Here is a 21,386-nt window from a genome sequence, read left to right as displayed (position 1 = left end):
GAAAAGGCACACATGGTTAAAAAGACTCTAACTTCCAGCTTGAACAATGAACTTCAGTCATATCTTCAGCAACTTCCATGGGAACTCTCATGGAGTTTAATTACATATGTTTTTCATCTTCAAAGTACATTATACATAATTCTTTTAATACTTCCATGAAACAGATGCTAATACTCCATTTTATAGATGGGAAAATGAAAGCACAGAAAAACTAAATCCTAAAAGATCAATGAGTGAGTCAATGTCAGAGCTAGGTTTAGAGAAGAATTTTGGATATTTAATCTTGAGCAACTGACTCCTCAAAGTCAATTATCTATATCTTGTGCTTGTTACAACTCATTTAAAAGCATTTACTATTCCTGAACTTGAAATTGGTTTGTTGTGACAGCAGGTGACTAAGTTACTGTAAATCTCTTTCAAGATCTTGTTCTTAATCTGTAGCCAGTAATTCCAACAAAGCAAGTTGCTGTCTTAGCAGAAATATAAGGTCTGTAAGTAATTACCAATTAGTTTCATTATGCCTGGCCCTCATCTAATTTTAAAATGCTTCCACCACCCCAAATCTATTACAAACATGGTGGGGGAAAACCCATATGCAGTGTCTATAAAAGATTTTCTCAAAGTCTCATTTTACTTTTGATTCTTCGATCATTATTAGATGATAGGACCCCCAAATTTCATTTGCCAGAAGGATCACATGATCTCATTTTTCATCAGGAAGTGTCTTTTTTTTTTTTTTTTTTGATAGGGACAGTGGTTCTCAAATCTGGCTGCCTTTTAGAGTCATCTGGAAAATTTACAAATATTGATACCTGGATTCCACCCCCAGAGATACTGTTCTTTGATCCGAGGTGTGGCCTGGGCTTTGTGATTTCTTATAGAAGCTTCTGCAGTGCAGCCAAGATGGGGACCTTTGTAGAAGAGCCTCAGCTCATGGATCTCCTGACATGACCCAAGAATGGACTCCAGGAAGGAGGCAAAGCCAGAGGACTGTGATATTATGGTTTCTAGATTTCTCTGTAATTTTATGTATTTTAAATTATTACAATATAGTTAATATCTTACAGTATTCTTCATCCTGGGGTTATTTCTCAGAAGGATCTAGTTTTATGTATCTAAGATTTAAGTTACATTGAGTTAAAATGAAACAGATGTCAAGGTGACAACAACAGGGATAAAGTGTATGAAACACTCCTTAAAATTGTGACAAGCTATAAAAATGTGAGATACAACTAGTATTAGTTAAAATTTTGTCATGCTACATGAGCCATATAAGACCAAAGTGGTCATTTCTATAATACAGATTGCCACCAAAATAACTTAGTAATAAACAGAATTCACTCGAAACATGTCTACTTCTATTCTGGACATGTTGTACTTGCATCATCAATCACTCTCACTTGAAGAAAAATGAATTTAGTTTTTCATGCCTGAAAGTTTTCCCCATTCCGATAGCGATAGCTCAAAGTAAAACAATCCTTCTGCAACAACACCAGTCATTACATTTACCAACGCAGACCCTCCGTCACAAAAGTATTATGAAGAGTCACACCCATTTGTTTTCTATTAACTTCTCACACTTGGTACTTACTTGGTTTGCTTGACTGCTTAACTGTGAATGGTAATATAAAAAAGGCAATAGAGAAAAATAGATACAAATGAGGAAAGAATCACTGAATAAGTAATGCTCTGTAAAAATTCAGCAAGAAAACACATATGAGCTTAGTTCTTTAAGAGCTAGGACAAGAAACCCTGTCTCTATCCTTGGCATCCTGTTGGATGCTTCCAGAACCCTGTGCTCCTGAGTCCCTCTCTCCCTTCACTGGCTGTGGGTCTGGGTTTCTTGTCACTTGATCACTTAAGCTCTTTGAAATAGTTTTCCCCTACTTTGCTCCAGGCTGCTGGGCTTGCATTTGGTGTAGGTTCTCTGAAGCAACGAGGCTGGTGTCATCATTCAGCACTCCTATTTAAACACTCCCTTAATTCCTCCTGTTTAGTCTGGCTCATTGGGTGTCGCCCATAAAAACAGTTTGACTTTTGTAATCACCATTAGAGCAGGGTGGTGTGACTAATCAGTCAGTTCACTGCAACTGTTATCTTCTGCGAAGTGAGTCAGTTTCAACATAAGCTTTGTGCTCATATGTCACTCCCTACTCTCTGGTGTTCAAGTCTATATTTGTTCCAGACTCTAGATGCTTTATAAAAAATAAGGCTTTTTTTTTAATAAAAACATCTTCTATACTCCCTCTCAGGAGAACCAACTCCACAGGAATTTGGAGAAATTCCCTTAATGCTAGCTCACTATCCAGAATTTCCAGGGCAGGGAAGACATTTGTTCCATCAGTTTGGGGAATTATACCAATAAAACAACTAGTTCACAGAGAGAATGTTTACAAGGTGCCAAGTACTTTTCATATATCATTATTTTAAAAATACACAGTTTATTTTGGAGCAGTTTAAGATTTATGGAAAAAATTGCAAAGAGTGCAGAGAGTTCCCATTGTATCCCACACCCAGTCTTCCCTATTATTATTAACATCTTACATTAGTATGATACCTTCGTTACAATAATGTAATGATACATGATCTTTACAATATTGATACATTATTATTAACTAACATCCATATTTTTTCCATATTTCCTAGTTTTTACCTAATGTCTTTTGTCTGTTTCAAGATCCCATCCCAGATAAAACATTCCATTGCATCATCATATCTTCCTAGGATTCTGTTGACTGTGACAGATTCTCAGCCTTTCTTTTGGATGAAGTTGACAGTTTTGAGGAATACTGGTCAGGTATTTTGAAGAATATCCCTCACTTGAGATTTACCTAAATTTTTTCTCACTAGGCTGGGGTTAAGTGTTCTTGAGAGGAAGACCACAGAAGCAGAAGGCCATTTTCATCAGATCGTGTTAAGGGCATATACTATCAACATGAGTTGTCATTGTTGATGTTAACCTTGATCACCTGGCTGAGGTAATATTTGTCGGGTTTCCCTACTGTAAATTTACAGTCAATTTGCCCTCTTTTTCCCCCTTTCCATTCTATACTCTTCAAAAGGAAGTCACTATGCACAGCTCACACTTAAGGAGTAGGGAGTTATGCTCCACTCCTTTGAGGGGAGACTACATAAACTATTTAAAATTTTTATTTGAGTCATCTTATCAGTATGATCCTAAGAATTTTTTTATACTTTGGGTCATAATCCAATACTTCTTCATCTTCTTGCTCAACTGTTTTCAGCTTTGGCCGCTGGGAGCTCTTTCAGTTAGCTCCTTGTCCCTTTGACATAACACTTCATTATGGATTCTTTTTAGCACTTCTTTAATTTCTAACTCTACAAGGTGCTGCAGGCTTGTCTTGTATATTTTCCATCCCAGTCCTAGAATTAACCATTTCTTGAGGAGCCCCAGTTCCTTTATTGGAGCGTGGTATTAGAAATCAAGATCTGGGTGATGAACATGCTCAACATTATTGGAGTGTTCTTGGCTTCTCTGCTGAAAGAGGAACTGTATGTACACCTACTAACCCATGTACATAAGTATTTCAACATATAACCATTTGTATCTATATTAATCTAAATATTAATTCACACAGATATCTCCAACTGAAATCTGTTACCACATGGATCATTACAGCCAATTTCCCTTGCTTCAACAGTGAGCAAATCAGTTCCCATCATCCATATCCATTTACTTAATTTTTCAATTCCAGTACACATGTATAGAAGTTTCAGAATTGTTGTTAATCTGTACCCCTGTGGGAAGCAACTTTATCAACTAGAGTGGTATTCCATAGAGTCTGGAAAACATTATTCCAGATGGCGGTATTATTATTATTATTATTATTATTATTATTATTATTATTATCATTATCATCATCATCATCATCATTATCATCATCATCATCATCATCATCATCATCATTATCATCATCATCATCATCATCAAAACATTATTCCGAGCCTGGTATCATTCAACAATCTTTACCAAGGAAGAAGGGTAAAATCAATAAGGAAAGACAATTAATGGTCTCCATCACAGAACCCACTGGAGTGGCAGGTCAGGGAAGAGAAAAACAGAGTGGCTTTATTTTGAGTTTTAACTGAGTTTCTATGAAAAGGGTAGTTGTTTTCTTCTTAGACTGCAAACTTTTGACACAATGTTCATTTCCTCCCTTTGCCACTGAACCAGCTCCACCTTTTTTTCAGCCTCTACAGCCATCAGCAACAGAAAGGGAGCAACTTGATTGAGTACATGATGAACTGTGAGGTCAAAGGGCACAGCTGGGTAATGAGGCAGCAAGGGATAGATAAATGGACTTATCAGCTAGTTGTTGGGCAGCTGAAGGTAGCAGAGACTGCAAATAGGTACTAACAGATCCAAAATATTAATACAGCAAGGGCAAAAATGTGGGTGGTGGAATGGGATGTTACAGTGGACCATCAATGAGGCCCTATCCACAACTTTGACTGGCCTGTGCCCTTTCATTGATCTATTATCAAATCAGTTGTCAATATGCTATTTTCATCCACACTTGGCAATACTAAAAACAAACCCTTCCATAGCCACTCTCCAGACCTGAACTGATATCTAGGAAGCGTTATGCCAAAATGTGGGAAAGAGCAAGTAACTCTACACAGGGAAATCTAAAGTTTTCCCTGTCATATGAGAAGATTCAGAGTTTAAGATTCTTGAAAAATGAAAATGACATAGTAGAAGGAAAGATGCTTTGGAGATTCACTTATCTGGGTTTGAATCCAAGCTCTGCCACTAAACAGCTGTGCAACCCTAAGCAAATTATTTGCTGCTGTTTATGTCAAATTGATATTAAGATACTGAATTACTAAATATAATGTATTAAAATAATATAAAATGATATATTTAATAAACATTTTAAATGATATGCAACGAAAACCATAGAATTTTACAGCACAAAGAATGAATCTTAACATATGCAAATTTTTAAATCATTTAGGAGGTTAAGGGATCCAGGGATGGAATGCAGAATGTGGCAAAACAATTTATTTGCATTATAAATGTATGAAACAATCTCCCTAGGAGGTGGGGGGATCACGTGTTAACCTAAGTAATTCTGGAAATAAGTGGAGTCTGTCAGACTACAGGCAAAAGAAACTGTACATGAACACAGTGGTCTAGTTGGAAGTGGAATGTGAAACTTCCAGGATTATCTTTAAAGGGAGGGAACACCCTTTAAAGAAGGGTGTCTTCTTTCCTACTGGGTAGAATAGGGCAGGATGTCTGGTGGGAATACCCATCTTGGACCATGAGGTGGAAGATGGGCTGAGGATGATGGGAACAAAAACATACAAGAAGCCCATCTTCTTCTTATGACTATAGAGCCACCATTCTAGCTGAATTTAAATGGAATGAAAAATAAACTTGTCTTGTTTAACTCACTCTTATTTTTAATTTCCTGTCACAAAGGAATCTAATCACGACTAGTATAGATTTCACTTGTATCTTTTCCTTCCTGCCTTTTACCCTTCCACCAATTCTGGAATCCCTCACAAAGTGAGGGTACATAACTTTTCAATATATAACTTTCCTTCTAAGACCCTCTGAGGTCTTCTTAAGCACCCAATACTAGCCAATGAAAGGGGGTATAAAAAGTTATGACCCTGAATGGAATAATAATTGATCAGTAACATAATTTGCATGAACTCATCATCTTCACAAAAGAGTTTTTAAAATGAGTATAAATTTAGCTTTTGTTCCCTTTATATCAAAATTACACACTTACTAGATTTGCGGAGAAATTTTAAGAAGTATAACCTTTAAAACTGAAAGCAACATGGTTGGAATGTAAATTTGGTGCAGCCACTATAGAAAACAGTATGGAGAATCCTCAAAAAATTAAAAATAGAACTACCATATGATCCAGCAATTCCATTTCTGGGAATTTTTCCAAGGAAAAAGAAGAGTAATTCGAAAAGATATATACGTGCCTATGTTCATTGCAGCATCTTTACAATAGCCAAGATATGGAAGCAACATAAATGATAGATGAATAGATAAAGACGTGGTGTATATATGTAATGGAACATTACTCAGCCATAAAAAGAATGAAATCTTGCCATTTGTGACAATGTGGATGCATCTAGAGGGTATTATGCTAAGTGAAATAAGTCAGACAGAGAAAGACAAATACCATATGATTTTACTTATAAGTGTAATCTAAAAAACAAAACAGATGAACAAACATAACTAAACAGAAACAGACAGATACAGGGAGCAAATAGGTGGTTGCCAGAGGGGAGGTGGGGGGTAGGAAGGAAGAAATTAAAAAAAAACAACACTAACTATGTGAGGTAATAAATGCTAATTAACTTGATGGTGATCATTTCACAGTTTATTTATATGAAACCATCACACTGTACACCTTAAATATACAATTTTTGTCAATTATACCTCAATAAAACTGAAAAAGAAAAAGACTTTTAAAAATAGTAAAATAAAAGGCAAAAATAAATAAAAATGCAAAGCAACACAAAATAAAAACACTAACATGCTGGTTTGGAAGGTGATAACTTTGTCATGTAAAACAGTAAAAATATTAAGAAAATAGTCATTCATGACTGGTGTGTCATTTTTCTTTTAAATATTTCCATAATACACACTAATAGTCTAAAATCTCCCTCTCTCTCTCTCCCCACCTCACTCACCCCCTGGACTTTTGATGTTACACTGGATTTAGGAATTACAAGTCTGTTCATAGAATAATAGAGCATAAAAGGAGGATGGCAGTTAATACTTGCTAGGTGTCCATTTCAAAATGGTTACCTAGCAACAGTTGGAGTTTGTAGCTACAAGGACTAGTGCCAGGGGCTTACAGTTAAAAAATTTGCTTGAGCTAGACTTGCTCCACTAAACATCTCCTCTGCATGCTTTCAAAATAAGAATCACCTTTTGGGGTCATGTGGGCTGATGTACAACGGATCATCTGTTTTATTTGTTCTATCTCACTCTCTGACAGGGAAAATATACTCGGTGTTTATAGCAAACCACTCAGGTTGTGGGAAAAAAACCTGACAGTATTTGAAGCTAAAAAAAAGTCTCTCTCAAAGTTCCTAGATGCCAGGGATAGCAGCTATGTGAATTCATAAACAGATTTTTTGAAACACAAAGTCCACTTTTAAGTAAGAAAATTAAGTTTTTTGAAACCCACAGAATAAGTTTGAAGAATTTAAATCAGCATTAAATAATTCTCACTAAAGTTAAATATCAGTCTAAGAATACTCTAACCCAACAGCCTCCCCAAGTTTTCATCTGTCTATGTTCAGTTGCAGGAAACTGAGACAAATATCTGTAAGAGGAGAAATGCAGGATGTATTACAGTGGTTGTGGTATTTGATATTTACATCCTATCATTAAGCTGCACTTCTATTTGTTTGTGTTAAGCCTCTCTCCTTGTTTACAGTTATTTTCCATCTATATCTCAAAATTATAAAATAGTTTATCTGTATGATTTCTTTGTAAAGTCTCTGGAACTCTAACCTCTCAAAAGGAAAGCCTCTTGATAAGGTTTAAATACACATCCCACATGCTGTATGCATTAGAAATCTATTAAAATCAAATTTGCAGGCACTCAGCTATTTGTTCACACAAACAGATATTTGTACACAACAGTGTTCACAGCAGCATTATTCAAAATAATCAAAAGGTGGAAAACCCATGTCCATCAACAGGTGAATGGATAAACAAAATGTCGCATATATGACAGAATAGTATTCAGCCCTAAAAAGGAATGAAATTCTGACACGTGCTCCAATATGGATGAACTTTGAAGACATGATGCTAAGTGAAATAAGCCAGACACAAAAAGATAAATATTGTATGAGTTCGCTAATAGGAGCTACCTAGAGTCATCAAATATATAGAGACAGAAAGTAGAATGATGGTTTCCAGGGGCTAGGGTGGGAGTGGGGGCAGGGAATGGGGAGTTATTGTCTGATGGATGCAGATTTTCAGCGAAGATGAAAATGTGCTGGATATCTACAGCAGTGATGGTTGCACAACATTGTGAATGTAGTTAATACTAATCAACCATACAGCTAAATTTAAAATGGTAAATTTCAGTTATATATATTTTACCACACACAAACAAGCCAAAAGCATCTATTTAGTCCAGACCAAACATTAACAATACTCTGATTTTGCCTTGTGCTCCAGTGTCCTAATGGGGAATAATTACAGGTAGAGAAAACTCTTTTGTGGGGAATGTGTAATGAACAGAGGAATAAACCATCTTATCAAAAGAGCAAAATCCTGCCTGATTCTTGCTAGGAATTCTGATAATCAGCTGAACTAAAATTTTTGAAAGTGAAAGAAACCTGACTCTTTTGAGGGGAAAATGGGCTAACAGTATCTATTCCAACAAATATCCACTGTGTTGTTTCTCTTTCGCCTTTTTCCTTCAATGGCCAGACATTTAAATTTGTCTACCCTGAAGAATGAAACAAAATATATGTAAAAGTGAAATTATTTTGCCGTTGCTTCCCGTAAGCTGAACATTCATAACCTGTACACGGCTTTTATAATTGATCCTTTTCAGCAATGTAATTACAATACTATTAGATTTGCTTGTTTTCTCATCTGGGCCCTACACTGAACCACTGAGATAACCATTACATAGAGATACTGCCATCTTAATTATAGTGCTGTGGGTTGATCACGATGGACCCCAAATGAAGACCAGATTAGACTTTTAGACTCTTTCGAGTCACAAGCTTATGATGTATAATTTTTGTAAAGAAGACTAATATCATTTAAAAGCATGATTTTTATCTTTTCATATACGTTGTCTTTAATTTTTATCCCTATTGCAAAAGTAAAATGTATCAATTACAGGAAAATCGGGAAATACACATAGGCTTAATAAATCCTAGGACCCCACACAATCCTCTCAAAGAAGCATGGTAGGCTAGCCTGTCTGCCTCTTCAGTGCTGTGCTGAATATATTCTATTTACTGCACCCCATTTCCACCAGGAATATCTCCTCAACCTCCCCTGTGCTGCTCCATCCTCTTAGAGGCCCCCAGGTTTCCTGCTTTTTGCCTGAATTCAGCCAATGAGAGGGCTGGTAGGTCCACATCTCTGGCATCCCAAAGAAACAGCTACTTACCAGAAGAAATACGGTGTTTTATTTGGGGTCTGTCCAAAAGCAGATCTTGAATCAAGGACTTGAATGTAAGCCGTTTATTTGGGAGGTTATCCCAAGAAACAGAAACAGTGGTAGGAAAACGAGGAAGTGAAGCTGGGAAGAGAAGGAAATAAACAAGAGGGTCAAGCAAGTCACCCTATGGGCAACTGCAGTTTAATTTCTTGGAGGAAGAGAGAGGAATCTTAGAAACAGCGAAGGATATACACCTCAGAGCTGTCCCATGTGAAGGGTGGGGATTGGGGCATTTGTCACCAATTCACACTTGTCAGTGATGGAGGATGACCCAAGGACAGTGTATGTGAAAGTGTAAGGGCTGTACCCATCGATTTCTCCAAAGGAGTTTCTGGAAGGACAGTGTCGGTGAAGTGGCAGGCGTTGAAGCCAGAATGCTTCAGAGGAAGAACTGATTATGTGTGCAGACAATTCTTTCAGAAAGTTTGATTCTGAAAGGGAGAAGAGAGAGAGGGCTGCAGCCAAAGGGGTAAGGGGTTAGAGCAATGTTTTCCAAACTGGGATCTTTGAAAGTATTCTCAGTCCAAAAGACCTGAGAATTTAAACACACACACATACACACACACACACAGTGTCCACACTGTATGCCTGGATGCCCACTTATAACTGAAAACTAACTATTTGGGGATTTCAGTTCCTCTTGTCATATTTGTGTTTACAAACAAGTCACAGCCAGGCAGTCATCCTTTAAAGATAACTTTTCAATAGAAATTGTTCCCACTGCTGTACCAGAGGAAGGATGCTCTCCATGGGAGTGAACGTCTGTTTCTGTGTTGACAAGGAGAATCCTGATCCTGTCTTACATGCTGCTTGTTCTGGCTTTGGAGATGTTTGCATTTGAAGGGACATTCCCAGTGGAGAGTGCTTATGTCCTAGAAAAGACATTGAGACTCAAAGAGAACAAAGAGCATCAGAGGGAATGAGATATTGGGGATGAGAGATTTGTTGTATTAAAACAGGAGCACAAGCTGAAAGCTTGATAACATTGCATCCACTCAGTCACTCTGGCTACTATAGGGCACCTCTCCAGAAAGAAGCTCTGGAAGCTTTCAACCCTGAAGGACTTGAGGACTTGATTTTCAGAGAGGAATTACTTTCGTGGGTATATGAGTGGGTGTCTCAAGCAAGATTAAGTGGGAATGGGCTCCGTTGTGGCCACGGCAGTGTTGAGTTGTGGACATAGGCGGACCAGATGTAAAAGCCCCTTGTTTGGCCATCCCGGAGAAGTTTCCTGTCTGTCTGGGTATGCAGGCCATAAATATGATTTAGTGTGTGCCTGTGAAAAGCAAAGAGAACTTGTGTCATAGGTCATCTCAAGATTTTGATGTCTAATAAGGAAGAATTTAGCATCAATGATTAGGACAAATAATCTTAAAAGTACTCAATGTTTAAAGGAGTTTTACACACACACACACACACACACACCACAGAGAAAAACACTTTGTTTTAACAGAGCAGCTATTTGCAACTTTTCATCTGGTCTTTCTAATCTTGATCTATATGCCTATAGTTTTTAAATTCTTGTGGCCAATGTGTTGAATATTTCATGAGTGATCTCAGACATACCACGTCAGCTCCACTAGTCTGTTTTTCTGTCAGCAAATGAAGAGAACTGCTTCTATTTCACAGGGTTGTTATGAAGCCCAAGTGAGATAACGTAATATAAACACAATTTGTAAACTCTAAAGTGTAAAATTTTGAGGTATAATACTCACATGTGACTGCTTATATGCTTTTCTATGTGTCATTTTCAATGGTTACAAGTTATTTGAACTCAATTGCTATCATCATTTCTTTAACCATTGGCTGTTGTTCATTCCTGCTTTTTGCTACCATAAATAAAGCTGATTATAAACATCTCTGAATGATTAGCATTTTTCCATTCTGAAATATTTCCTTAGAACAAATTCCTGGAGGTAGAATAGCTGGGTCCAAATAATAGCCAGTACATTCTTCTTTAGATGATGTACATCTTCTCAGCACAAACCCTCACTCCAAAAAAATCCAAAACCTAACTATGATGCACCACAATTCAGATAAGTCAAAAAAAAAAAAAAACTAGATCTAATCCTGGTGATGGCAGCAAATCAGCATATATAAAACCATATCATTATAATTTCCAAAAGGCAAATAAAAACTTTCTCTGATCTTGGAACAAGTCTCCCAATGGCTAAAAATCCTCTTTTTGAAATGTGACAAGATAGAGAATGAAAGGCAAAGACCCTGACCTGGTAACCTTCTTTTCCAGTTTTAGCATCCTCTATTTACAAGAGACCTGGTTTTCAGAGGATAAATTTCTTCCCATCCAAGGCTTCAGGCTCCTTCTTTTCAGTTGGATTAGAGTCAAAGAAAAGTAATTTTGGTAAAAGGATAGTTTGCTACACAGATTTTAGGTTAAAGTTGAGGACATAAATTTTGTGCTGCATGTATATAAAATATGAAAATATATCCCTAATGATGTGGTTCCAGTTTTCTGAAAATATTATCTTAATATTTATAAAGTACATGCAGATTCTTAGGCTCCTGAACTGTATATGCTCTTAACATAAATTATCTGATACTATTTTTGGAGGCTTAAATGATCAGATTGGCAGGAATTCTCTCTGCCTAAAAGATTCCCTTCTTTGATTGAAATTTTGCTTTCCTCTGGGCCATTTCTTTAGGGGTGGCTGTAGGAATCAAAGAAGAAATATCTGACCAAACAAATACGGTTCAGTAGGAACTCTCCCTATAAGGTGTTTCAGGGGAATTTTACTTAATATCGTTAATCAAGGAACCAGTGTGATTATTGAATGATTAGCTCTACATGGCTCATTTTGTTTCTCCAGATATTTCTTTTTTAAATGGCTTGAGAAGGAGTTAGGAGGAGGTATAGTGGAAGTGCTGGCTAAGAGTTAACTGCGTATGGTTTCAGCTTTGCCACTAACTAACTAGCTGTATGTCCAGATCCAAGTTAGTTACTTATTTGGGCTTCAGTTTCTTCAACTACGAAGTTGAATCTAACAAATACTCTGTGATTCTATATAGAGCAAAGACCATTTAGAGAGGCAAATAACATAGAAAAGTCTTTCTTAATGTTGTGTTATTGCTGTTCATTGCAGTTGTGTATGTGTGTGCGTGTGTGGGCGTGCTGGTGGAGCACTGGGTGGGAGGAGAACTTCCTACTTCTCTAAGTATCAGTAGTTGAAAAACAGGTTGGAAAAATACACTGTGTCCTCCTGTGTTTGGGCAAACAGGAATCAGGCTACCCTGACCTCATATTGCATCAAGATTGCCAGGAAGCCTGCAAAGTTCGTCCAACGCTGCCCAGACGCATGTCCGGCTGAAAATAAGCTGGAAGGAGCAGTACAGAGCGTTAATGCCTGTAAAGAGGTGAGCAGGTGCCGGCCAGGTGCGGCACGTACTAAGTGCTGAGTTAACATCTGCCTGATTGTTGTTATCAGCTCTTACAGAAATAGCCCGTAGAATTCTCTAGGGTCGGGGAAAAAAGTCCTTAACTTACTCCAACCTCACTTCAGGTGCGTTAATATTTTAAAAAATAAACTATAATACTTCTACTACTTGTTAAGATTATTATTTCTCTCACATTCACATCCCAGCAGCTGCGTATTTGTATTTGGTATTTATCTGGCATCGCTGTTAAATCTAAGATCCCAGACTAGAGCTCAGGTCCTACAAAGCACTATTATGAGAACGGAGAGAAAGTCAGTCCCAGTGTCCCCTGAATCCGCCTTCCCTGCCTGCAGCCTCCTTCCTCTGCGGCCCTCGCAGACCTAGGCCCATAGTGCTTGCTGTTTAGCCATCCACATGGCTTGCCCAGTCTGCGCACCTCTGCTAGTGCCTCTTACAGTCACATTTTCACTTCTCCCTAAAATCTCTCTGGCCTTGCCGGCTGGTCTAATGCTACATTCTGCTGCTTCTTCACACGCCCCTCAGGTCCATGGAGAACGATCTGCTGTGGGCTTCCAGGTGCCTTCCCCAACTCTCTGCCCAGAGGTTCTTGCCCCTGCTTGTTGGCCTAATAAACTTTTAAAACTGCCATCCTTCAAGACTCAGCTAAAATATCTCTTCCAGGTATTGTATTGCTTCCGGAATCCTTCGAGCTGCCTCAGCACCCAAGACAATTGCATATACACAAGACACTGCGAGTTTCCTGGAACCATGCATTTTACTTTTTATATTTTCAGCACAGAATCTGACAAACAGGTGCTCAAAAAATGCTCACCCCATATTTAGACCTGTGTTCTAATCATTTCATCTGCAATTTCTGTTTAGAACATGGTAAGGAGAGGCGCTTATATGAAAAAAAGTGTGTAAATTGACATGGGAAAATTTATACTAGATCATGTTTGAATTTCTATTTGCTTTATGGAAACTCATCTTTAAGCAAAGAAAAGTGGGACCAGATGACCTAGGGTCCCTTTCAGTCTCAAAGATCTCATTTAAGAGGAAAGTCCCTCCACACTCAACCCCCAACACACTCCCCCATGAATTTCTTACACTTCTACCAACCATGGACCCATTTAGGTTAACAAGTTACTCTCTTCAAAATTTAATTTCTTGGTAGGAAAACTAAGTCTATTTACCCATTAGTGAGAATTACTCTAAATAGAAATTCTGCTGTGGAGAGCCATGGGCTGGGGACAGTGAGCATGCTTCATTTTTTTGTTTGTATGTTTACTGAAGTATGATCAACTTACAATATTAGTTTTACTTTGGTTTTTGTTTATTTAAGTATAATTGACTTAACAGTATTAGTTTCAGGTGTACAACAGAGTGATTCAGTATTTTTGTACAAAATGATCACCACGTAGAGAAGCAAACTTTGAATGGAGGGCTCTTTCCAGGCACACAGGTCACAGCTCTAATGCTAATTAGCATTCCTGAGCTGCAATCCACCCTCGGCCCAAATACCTGGCCCATGGAAAGCCAGTGTCTGCAGTGTAAAGAGCCTGGGCATCTTTGCCAAACAAAGCTAGTTTCAAATCCTGGCTCTGTCACTTGTTGGTTCTACGATTTGGGGTAAACTACCCAACTTGGCAGAGGTTCTATTTTCTCACCCATAAAATGGTGATAATAACAGTAAATACATCACAGGTTTTTGAGAGGATTAAATGAGATGATGGGGCTAAGGTCCTGGGACAGAGGAGTGCATATCAGTAGTAACTATTACAGCTTTGCATGACTTTGGGGCTCTAGACTTGCCAGTAGTAGGTTTGGGTTGGTTGATTACTGGGTCTTGCTCTGAACTGGAGATGGGTTGGGGTGGGGGTAGTTTGGTGATAGGACAGGAGGCCTGGTGGATATCTGGTCAGTTATGGCACACTGTGGAGTCCTCAGCTGGGGGACACACTATTCCAGGAGCTCCAGAAAATCATCAGCCCACAGCCTGCCAAAGACCCTAGGTTCTGGGGGCTAGTCCCTCTTCCAGCTGAAGGTCTTTTCCACTTCTAGCCCACTAAACTAGGGAAGGCCACTGTACTCCTGCAACTGTGGTCCCATCGGCATCCCTTGGGAGCTTATAAGAAATGCAGAAGCTCAGGCCCTGCCCCAGACCTACCGAATCTGCACTTTTAAATAATTGTGCTAAAATATGCATAACACAGAATTCACCATCTTAACTATTTTTAGGTTTACAGTTCAGTAGTGTTAACTATATTCACATTATTGTGCAGCTAATCTCCAGAACTCTTTTCATCTTGCAAAACTGAAACACTGTACCCATTAAAACAACTCTTCGTTTCCTTCTCCCCTCACCCAGCCGCTGGCAACCACTCAGAACTGCACTTTAACAAGGTCCCCAGCTGATTCATATGCCCATTAAAGGTTGAGAAGCACAGCCCTAAGTATGAGAACCATAGATTATAAAATCAGGAGCCACTGTGAGTTTCCTGAGGCACCCAGGCCATGACCTTGGGCAAGGCAATGGAAATCAGCCAGCAGAGCAATGACTAATCTCTCCAGACAATTCTGATGTATGCTCAAGTTTGAGAACCACTGCTCTAGACCAGTGATTTGCCCTCCTGCCTACATACTAGAATCACCTGGGAAATTATGACTGCGATCCATCCCAAACCAACTCTAGTCTCTAGAAGCAGGACCCAGGCATTTATATTTTTGAAATATCTCACAGCAATTGTGATCACTTAGCCAAGTTTCAGAACCATTTATCTGGAGGGACGAAGGAGGCTGGTAGGATTCTGCGCTGTGTGTGGGATTTAGAGGGGAATGGTGTTCCAGGTAAGGAATCGTAACTGCTGCTCCATTTTATATTTGCCCAGGTAGCCTAATATGAACAATTGCTCCAAGGAGTTGAAAAAAAAAGTCTTTGTGAAAAGAAATAGCTGTCTTCTCAGAAGCCGTGACACCCTCCCATTGCCTGTCATTATTTCCTAACACGGTGCTCTGTTTATTTTAATAGCATCCACCACAATGAGCAATTACCATGCTTACTGTCTGCCTCCTCTCGCTGAACCAACACCTGCAGCTGTGTAAGAGCCAGGTTCAGAGCTCTTGCTCACCTCTCCCTCTCACAGAGCCCTTGATAAATATTCAAGTGAATCAAACACGTTACCAATCAACCCTGTTATGTCACCGAATTTCCTCACTTACTGGCCCCAAACCAACAGAGTGTAATATAGGAAAGCAGGGAGCCAGCTTCTGACAGTGAAAGAGGCTGCCAAACTGTCGGGACTGGAAGAATTGTGATGGTGGTGGGATGGGGGGGGGAGCAGGGGAATGGGGGATTTGCATGATGCAGTCAAGGTCAGTGGGGGGTGAGTTTTCCCAGGTGGAAGAGGCCAGTGCAGGTAGCAGTGCAGACTGATTGACTGGGTGAAGATCAGAATTCTTAAATGAGTGATAGGGACTTTGAGTTAGTGAGATTTGAATATATAAATGTGACTTCATCCAAAACTTCCCAGCTGGTAAGGCTTGGATGAAAATGAATTTATATTTATATAACACCTCCCATGCTGACTCCCATCCCAGGTAGAATTCTGTAGTGGGAAGACCATGGATTTTGAAACAGACATGCATTTAAATTCTGCTTTAGAGATTGTAGAGCTGACAGCCAGCTGGAGATTGAGTTCTTAAAGAATCTGGGACACCCGACCACACCAACCCCAAACTGTCTAGTACTTGCAGAATCCCCTTGAAAAAGAAAGTGGCCAACTGTTATATGCAACTGAACTTAATTTGAACTAATACAAGGTATAGTTAAACTATGCTTCTTTCATATTCAATTCACAAAAATGAGGTTTAATCACAGATAATCATTGCACTGATTCCATGATGATCAAATAGTGTACAGTCTACTAGTTGCACTGAACTGGTGGCTGAATGTAGAGTTTTGATTTATAATGCAAAATAAATGTTAAGATGCTTAAAGAAGTGTAGCTGATCCAAAAAGCCGATTTTAGACAGTAATAAATAGCCCTAAGCTTCTCTGGGCACCAAACATTACCCCTTAAGGAAAACATATGCAAAAAAGCACCACAATCTAGTTAAAGTAAGAAGTATTGCTGTTGGTTTTGTGGATTTCTACTATTTTTATTTGTCTTAAGTTTGAAGATAGATTTTAGGCACATTTACTGTGCTAGAGAATTATCACTAGTAAGAAACAGAGTCTCTGTCCTAGAAATACATATATGTAACTTTTGGTCTTTACTTTTTGTCAGAAAATGAGCAGGGTGGGAAAGAAACAGAGACAACATGAGATAAAGGGAATGAAATGGAAGGTTATATACTGGTCAGTGGGAAAACAGGGAAAAGCAGAACTTGGAGGAAGATGCTGAGAGAGGGCTCTGTCCTATGGGCTGGCTGGGACAGAGAGTAGTGATAATATCTACTGTTGGAACAATGGATTTCTGTTTACAAAGCCCATGAGTTACCTCACTCAGCAGTAGGTGTAGAAACACAGGGAGGGATACCAGGGGTTATGAGTCAGAGAAGGGACGGCTGTAAGGGAATAGCAGCAGGAATTCTTTGGAATGATAGAAAAGATAGTCTCTTTACTCCAACTGCCCAAGATAACCAACATTGGTTATAATGTTGGGCGTGTATGTAAGTATCAGGGAATGATTTTAGATTTTGATCTCACACTTACGCTGTTTTGGAGACCCTCTTTATGAAAACTACAAAATTAACTTCAGGGTCTTGAACGAGATCTCTGCAAGTGAGGGCTTCTGAGCCTTAGCCCCACTGTAAATCCAGCCCTGATCATTTATTTACACTTTAAAAACAATCAAAACAGGGACCATACTACACATAATATCCGTAAACTTTTTGCCCTCAACTATATGTCTTAGGTACCCTTTCCTGCCAATAAATCTGATTCCAGCTCATCTTTTAAAATAATTCTATGGTTTTCCTAATATTCTTTTTACATGTATTGAATGATATTTAAATTATTTCCACATGTTGATCCTCTCCCTGGGGGATGCTTTCCATAACAACAGAGCCTGGAATATGATAAGCCCTCAATAAAATCTTTGTTGAATTGGTGCCTTGTTCTGAGCTGCGTAGTTTCTGGTCTGACTGGGTTAAAAGATGGTGACCTCTACTCTGAAGCTCCCCTTGGCTGGAGTGGTGAGACAGAGAACAAAGCATCAGTATTCTGTCTCCAATGCCTCTCCCTCCTCTGTCCATCTTTCCTCCCTCCCGCTTCCCATGGGCTATCAACACTCAGGGCTCCTAGTGACGGTGGGAAACCTCACTGAACAGGTTTGGCCACAAAACAAGATGGTGTTTCAGGTATATGGTTGAGATTTCAAAGCACTTCTAACCTTTTAGGGAAAGTTTCCTGAACATTCTTTCCCTGGATGGCAGCAAAGTCCCAAGCATGCAACTGGAAAGACAGTGGCAATCAGAGAGTCTTGAGTTCATTTAGCTCCTGTGAATCTGGAAAATAAAGAATATTAAAAATGAATAAAAATTTCACAAGATCAAGGAGTGTGGGACTCTAGAAAGTTCTCTTTAGATTCTTATGTGATTGATAGAATGGACGGTGAATATATTTAATTTACCTAGGCCAAAAGGCATAATCTGTTCATTTGTGATTAGAGACATTCTCTAGAAATAATCAGCAGACTAAAAGTACCAGCAGAAGAAACAGTAGGTTCAAAATCTATCATCCCAGAATAATGAATAGAGTTTTGATGCTTTTAAGGAGAAAATGCATATGCTCATATCCTCAAATAAATCTCTACATCATTCATGAAAGATAGTGGAATATTAAGCCTACCAACTTCTCTTATTTCCAGCCTCTATAGCCGTCTAATCTAAACTGAGATCCCTCTTCTCCATGGGTTCAGTCATGTCCCCAGGCCCAGGTGAATCTAAGGCACCCAAGGGCAGGTGCTCAGTATAAAGGACACAAGTTATTGTTCCTTCCTACTTTCTCAGTTTTACATAGGTTTGTCAGGAACAGGGCTCTTGCTTCATTCCTAGTGCCTGAGTGGCTGACAAGGACAAGTTTCAGTAACCAGGTCACATGTCTCTCCCATAGTTTTCTCCAGATCCTTGAACTATCCTGGCACCTCTTTTTGATACTCCATTTTTCTAGAGTGAGGACCCTGGGTAGACATCGCTAGTTCACTCATCACCACTCGTTCTCATTTCCTAATAGTACTTACACTGTCTTTCTAATATTTACCTCTTTCCCACACAGTTCAGACATTTCAGGGAAATCTGACCCCACGCCCAGCTCAAGAGGTGGGCTCTGGTGAGCTCAAGGCCATCCGCCCGTTGCAGTGCCCTGGTCAGTTAACCTGCTCAGGGATGTGCCAGCGACTCAAGCTATTTAGTCATGGTGAATCTCAGTGTCTTGCTCAGACTATGGGGACTCAGGTGCTCTATTTGTCATTGGAAATAAGCCAGAAAACTTTTAGCTCCCATTGCAGCTGGCAAAAACTAGTTAAATGTTCACTGCTGTTTCCTTTTTCCCCTGGGCACACAGTTCACTACATTGCCCAGCCTCCCTTGGAATTAGGTCTGGCCATGTGACTGAGTGCTAGCGAATGGAATGTGGGCCATATCCATGTCTCACTTATCAAGCCTGCTGCCTCCTAAGTGATCATTCCTTCTCCTTCCCTATCTCCTGGCTGAATGGAGAAGCACAATGGAGGGAGCCTGGGTAGCAACCTGGAGGACGGCGTCCCAGGACTGACCAGGCACACTGTGTTGAACTGCATGGAGAAATAAATTTATATTTTGTGAAAAATACTAAAATGTTGAAATCGTTAATAATATTAACCTTCCCTGATTACTTCACTCCCTTACCTCTGAATCTTCCTTTTCATAGCCCCATAAATCCCTTTTATTGATTAAACATGTTTGCTTTGTGTTTTTCTATAACTACTAGAATAGGATTAACTGATAGAGATCCTGCCTTGCACCCCATTCTGATACAGATCCTGGTTTGCACTGTGGCTTTTGGGTTGTGTGGTTGAAGCTTATTTGATTCAGTTCATTCCTGGCATTCATGTCACCCTGCCTAGGGAGCGTGATCTTGCTTGTTTAATGGCTTAACTAGTGATTGTGGTTAGACGCTCTGCCTTATTTTTTCCATTCACTAAAATAACTCTTTTTTTTTCCCCCACTTTAATTTGCTGTCCATTTAGGGATTAAGGATAACCACTACAGGCTCCATATTGCTCCTGGTTAATTACTTAGTGCTTCCTAATTACTCACTAAGGAGCCTAGCAGCCAAATAGTTTAACTAATATCACAAGATGAAAAAAGATATAAACTTGGATAGGAGCATCTCACCCTTACTTTCACGGGGGTTATAGTTCTCTATAACCAGATCAAAGTATCCATATTCATTGTTCATATCACTTTCACAGGGACCAAAAGACCTTGGAGGCAAATGACAAGGGTCAATGGAATAATGAAGTGGTTTGATTTAGTCCTTTCCAGATAATTGTCTATTTAAAACAAGCAGTCTTCTGTGTTAATAGCAAAGGCCAACCCCATGTCAGATCCACTTTAATAAACAAACCAATGTTGAGGAAATGCCAAATAGCAAGATCTTTTCTTTTTGCTCCAACCTTTCTTTCTCATACTATTTTACTGTCCCACCCAAGGAAGCCTCCCTGCCACTTGCTCCATCAGACTAGATGTGTTAAATCAGTATCACACCAACTTTTTTTAATCTAGTAATCCTTCTTCCCATCTTTTCTACCTTCGTTTGTATTGACCACTGATTTTAAAAAAAAATTAAGTCAAAATTTCCTTTCTCAAAGCACTTACAACCTCATGAAGGAGACAAAATGCATTTTAATTGTAATAAAATATGGGAAGTGCTATGATAAAGTTATACACGTGGTGCTGTGAGGCACAGAGAAGAGCCACTTAACCCAGTATTAAGTTCATAAAGGCTCTCAGGGGGGAAAAAATGCCTAAGCTGAACCACAAAAAGCTGAATGCTATCTGAACATAAACCAGGAGCCTGAAATGCCAGCAGCTGATGGGTGGAGGGACACATTCAGGGAAGACGGTAGAAGGCACGAGAGGTCAGGGCTTAGAAAAGATACCTAAGCATGCTTTTGAATTAGTTATTCCTCTTAGAATTTAAGTTTCTTGAGTGTAGAAACCTGATCTATCTCATTCACTGATGTGTCTTCAGTACCTAAAACAGAGCCTGATACCTACATGGAGCTAAACAAGTATTTGCGGAGCTGAATAAATGCCTGGAAGTGATGCCATCAGGTATGCATCTCACATGAAACATGCTAGCAGCCATGTGCAGCTGGCAGGGAGACCAGTCCTCAGGCAAATGCAATAGTCCCAGAAGAGGAGGGGACCTCTGCATGGCAATGAAGGCAGGCAAGGAAAAAGGGACATATTTGAGAAATGTTTACAAAGTCAAGTCAGCAGGACTTGGTAACTGGATGTGGGAGACGAAGGAGAAATCAGTATGACCCTTAGTGATAAAGAATAGAGCAGGAATAGATTGGGAGGAGGGAGATATAATAGAAGAAACCTACATGGCTAGGAGTTTGCTTTTAACAAAATCTTTCTCCCACCCTTCACCCTCTCAGGGACCCCCTAACCAGGTAATGTCACATTCATACTGTCATGCTGATTTAAGCGACATTTATATAATTTTGAAATTATAAAATTTATGATAAGTTAGGATATATTTACATATCCTAAATAATATGTTATTTAAAGGTGTATGTTAGA

General features: G+C 39.1%; 1 long non-coding RNA gene across 3 annotated transcripts in view; it reads right to left on the bottom strand.

Moving 5' to 3' along the window:
- Positions 1–21,386, bottom strand: part of LOC116285723 (uncharacterized) — a 51,855-nt gene that overhangs the window by 7,603 nt on the left and 22,866 nt on the right. For all 3 annotated transcript variants that reach the window (XR_012064463.1, XR_012064465.1, XR_012064464.1), the window contains 2 exons: positions 17,984–18,098; positions 9,147–9,278 (listed from right to left, as the gene is read on the bottom strand). This is a non-coding gene — a long non-coding RNA (uncharacterized lncRNA). The remainder of the gene's footprint in view (positions 1–9,146; positions 9,279–17,983; positions 18,099–21,386) is intronic.

The sequence above is a fragment of the Vicugna pacos genome, chromosome 26, assembly GCF_048564905.1.
Source record: "Vicugna pacos chromosome 26, VicPac4, whole genome shotgun sequence".
NCBI classification, from domain to species: Eukaryota; Metazoa; Chordata; class Mammalia; order Artiodactyla; family Camelidae; genus Vicugna; species Vicugna pacos.
The sequence above is the reverse complement of the archived record's forward strand: the minus strand, read 5'-3'. Positions and strand labels throughout refer to the sequence as shown.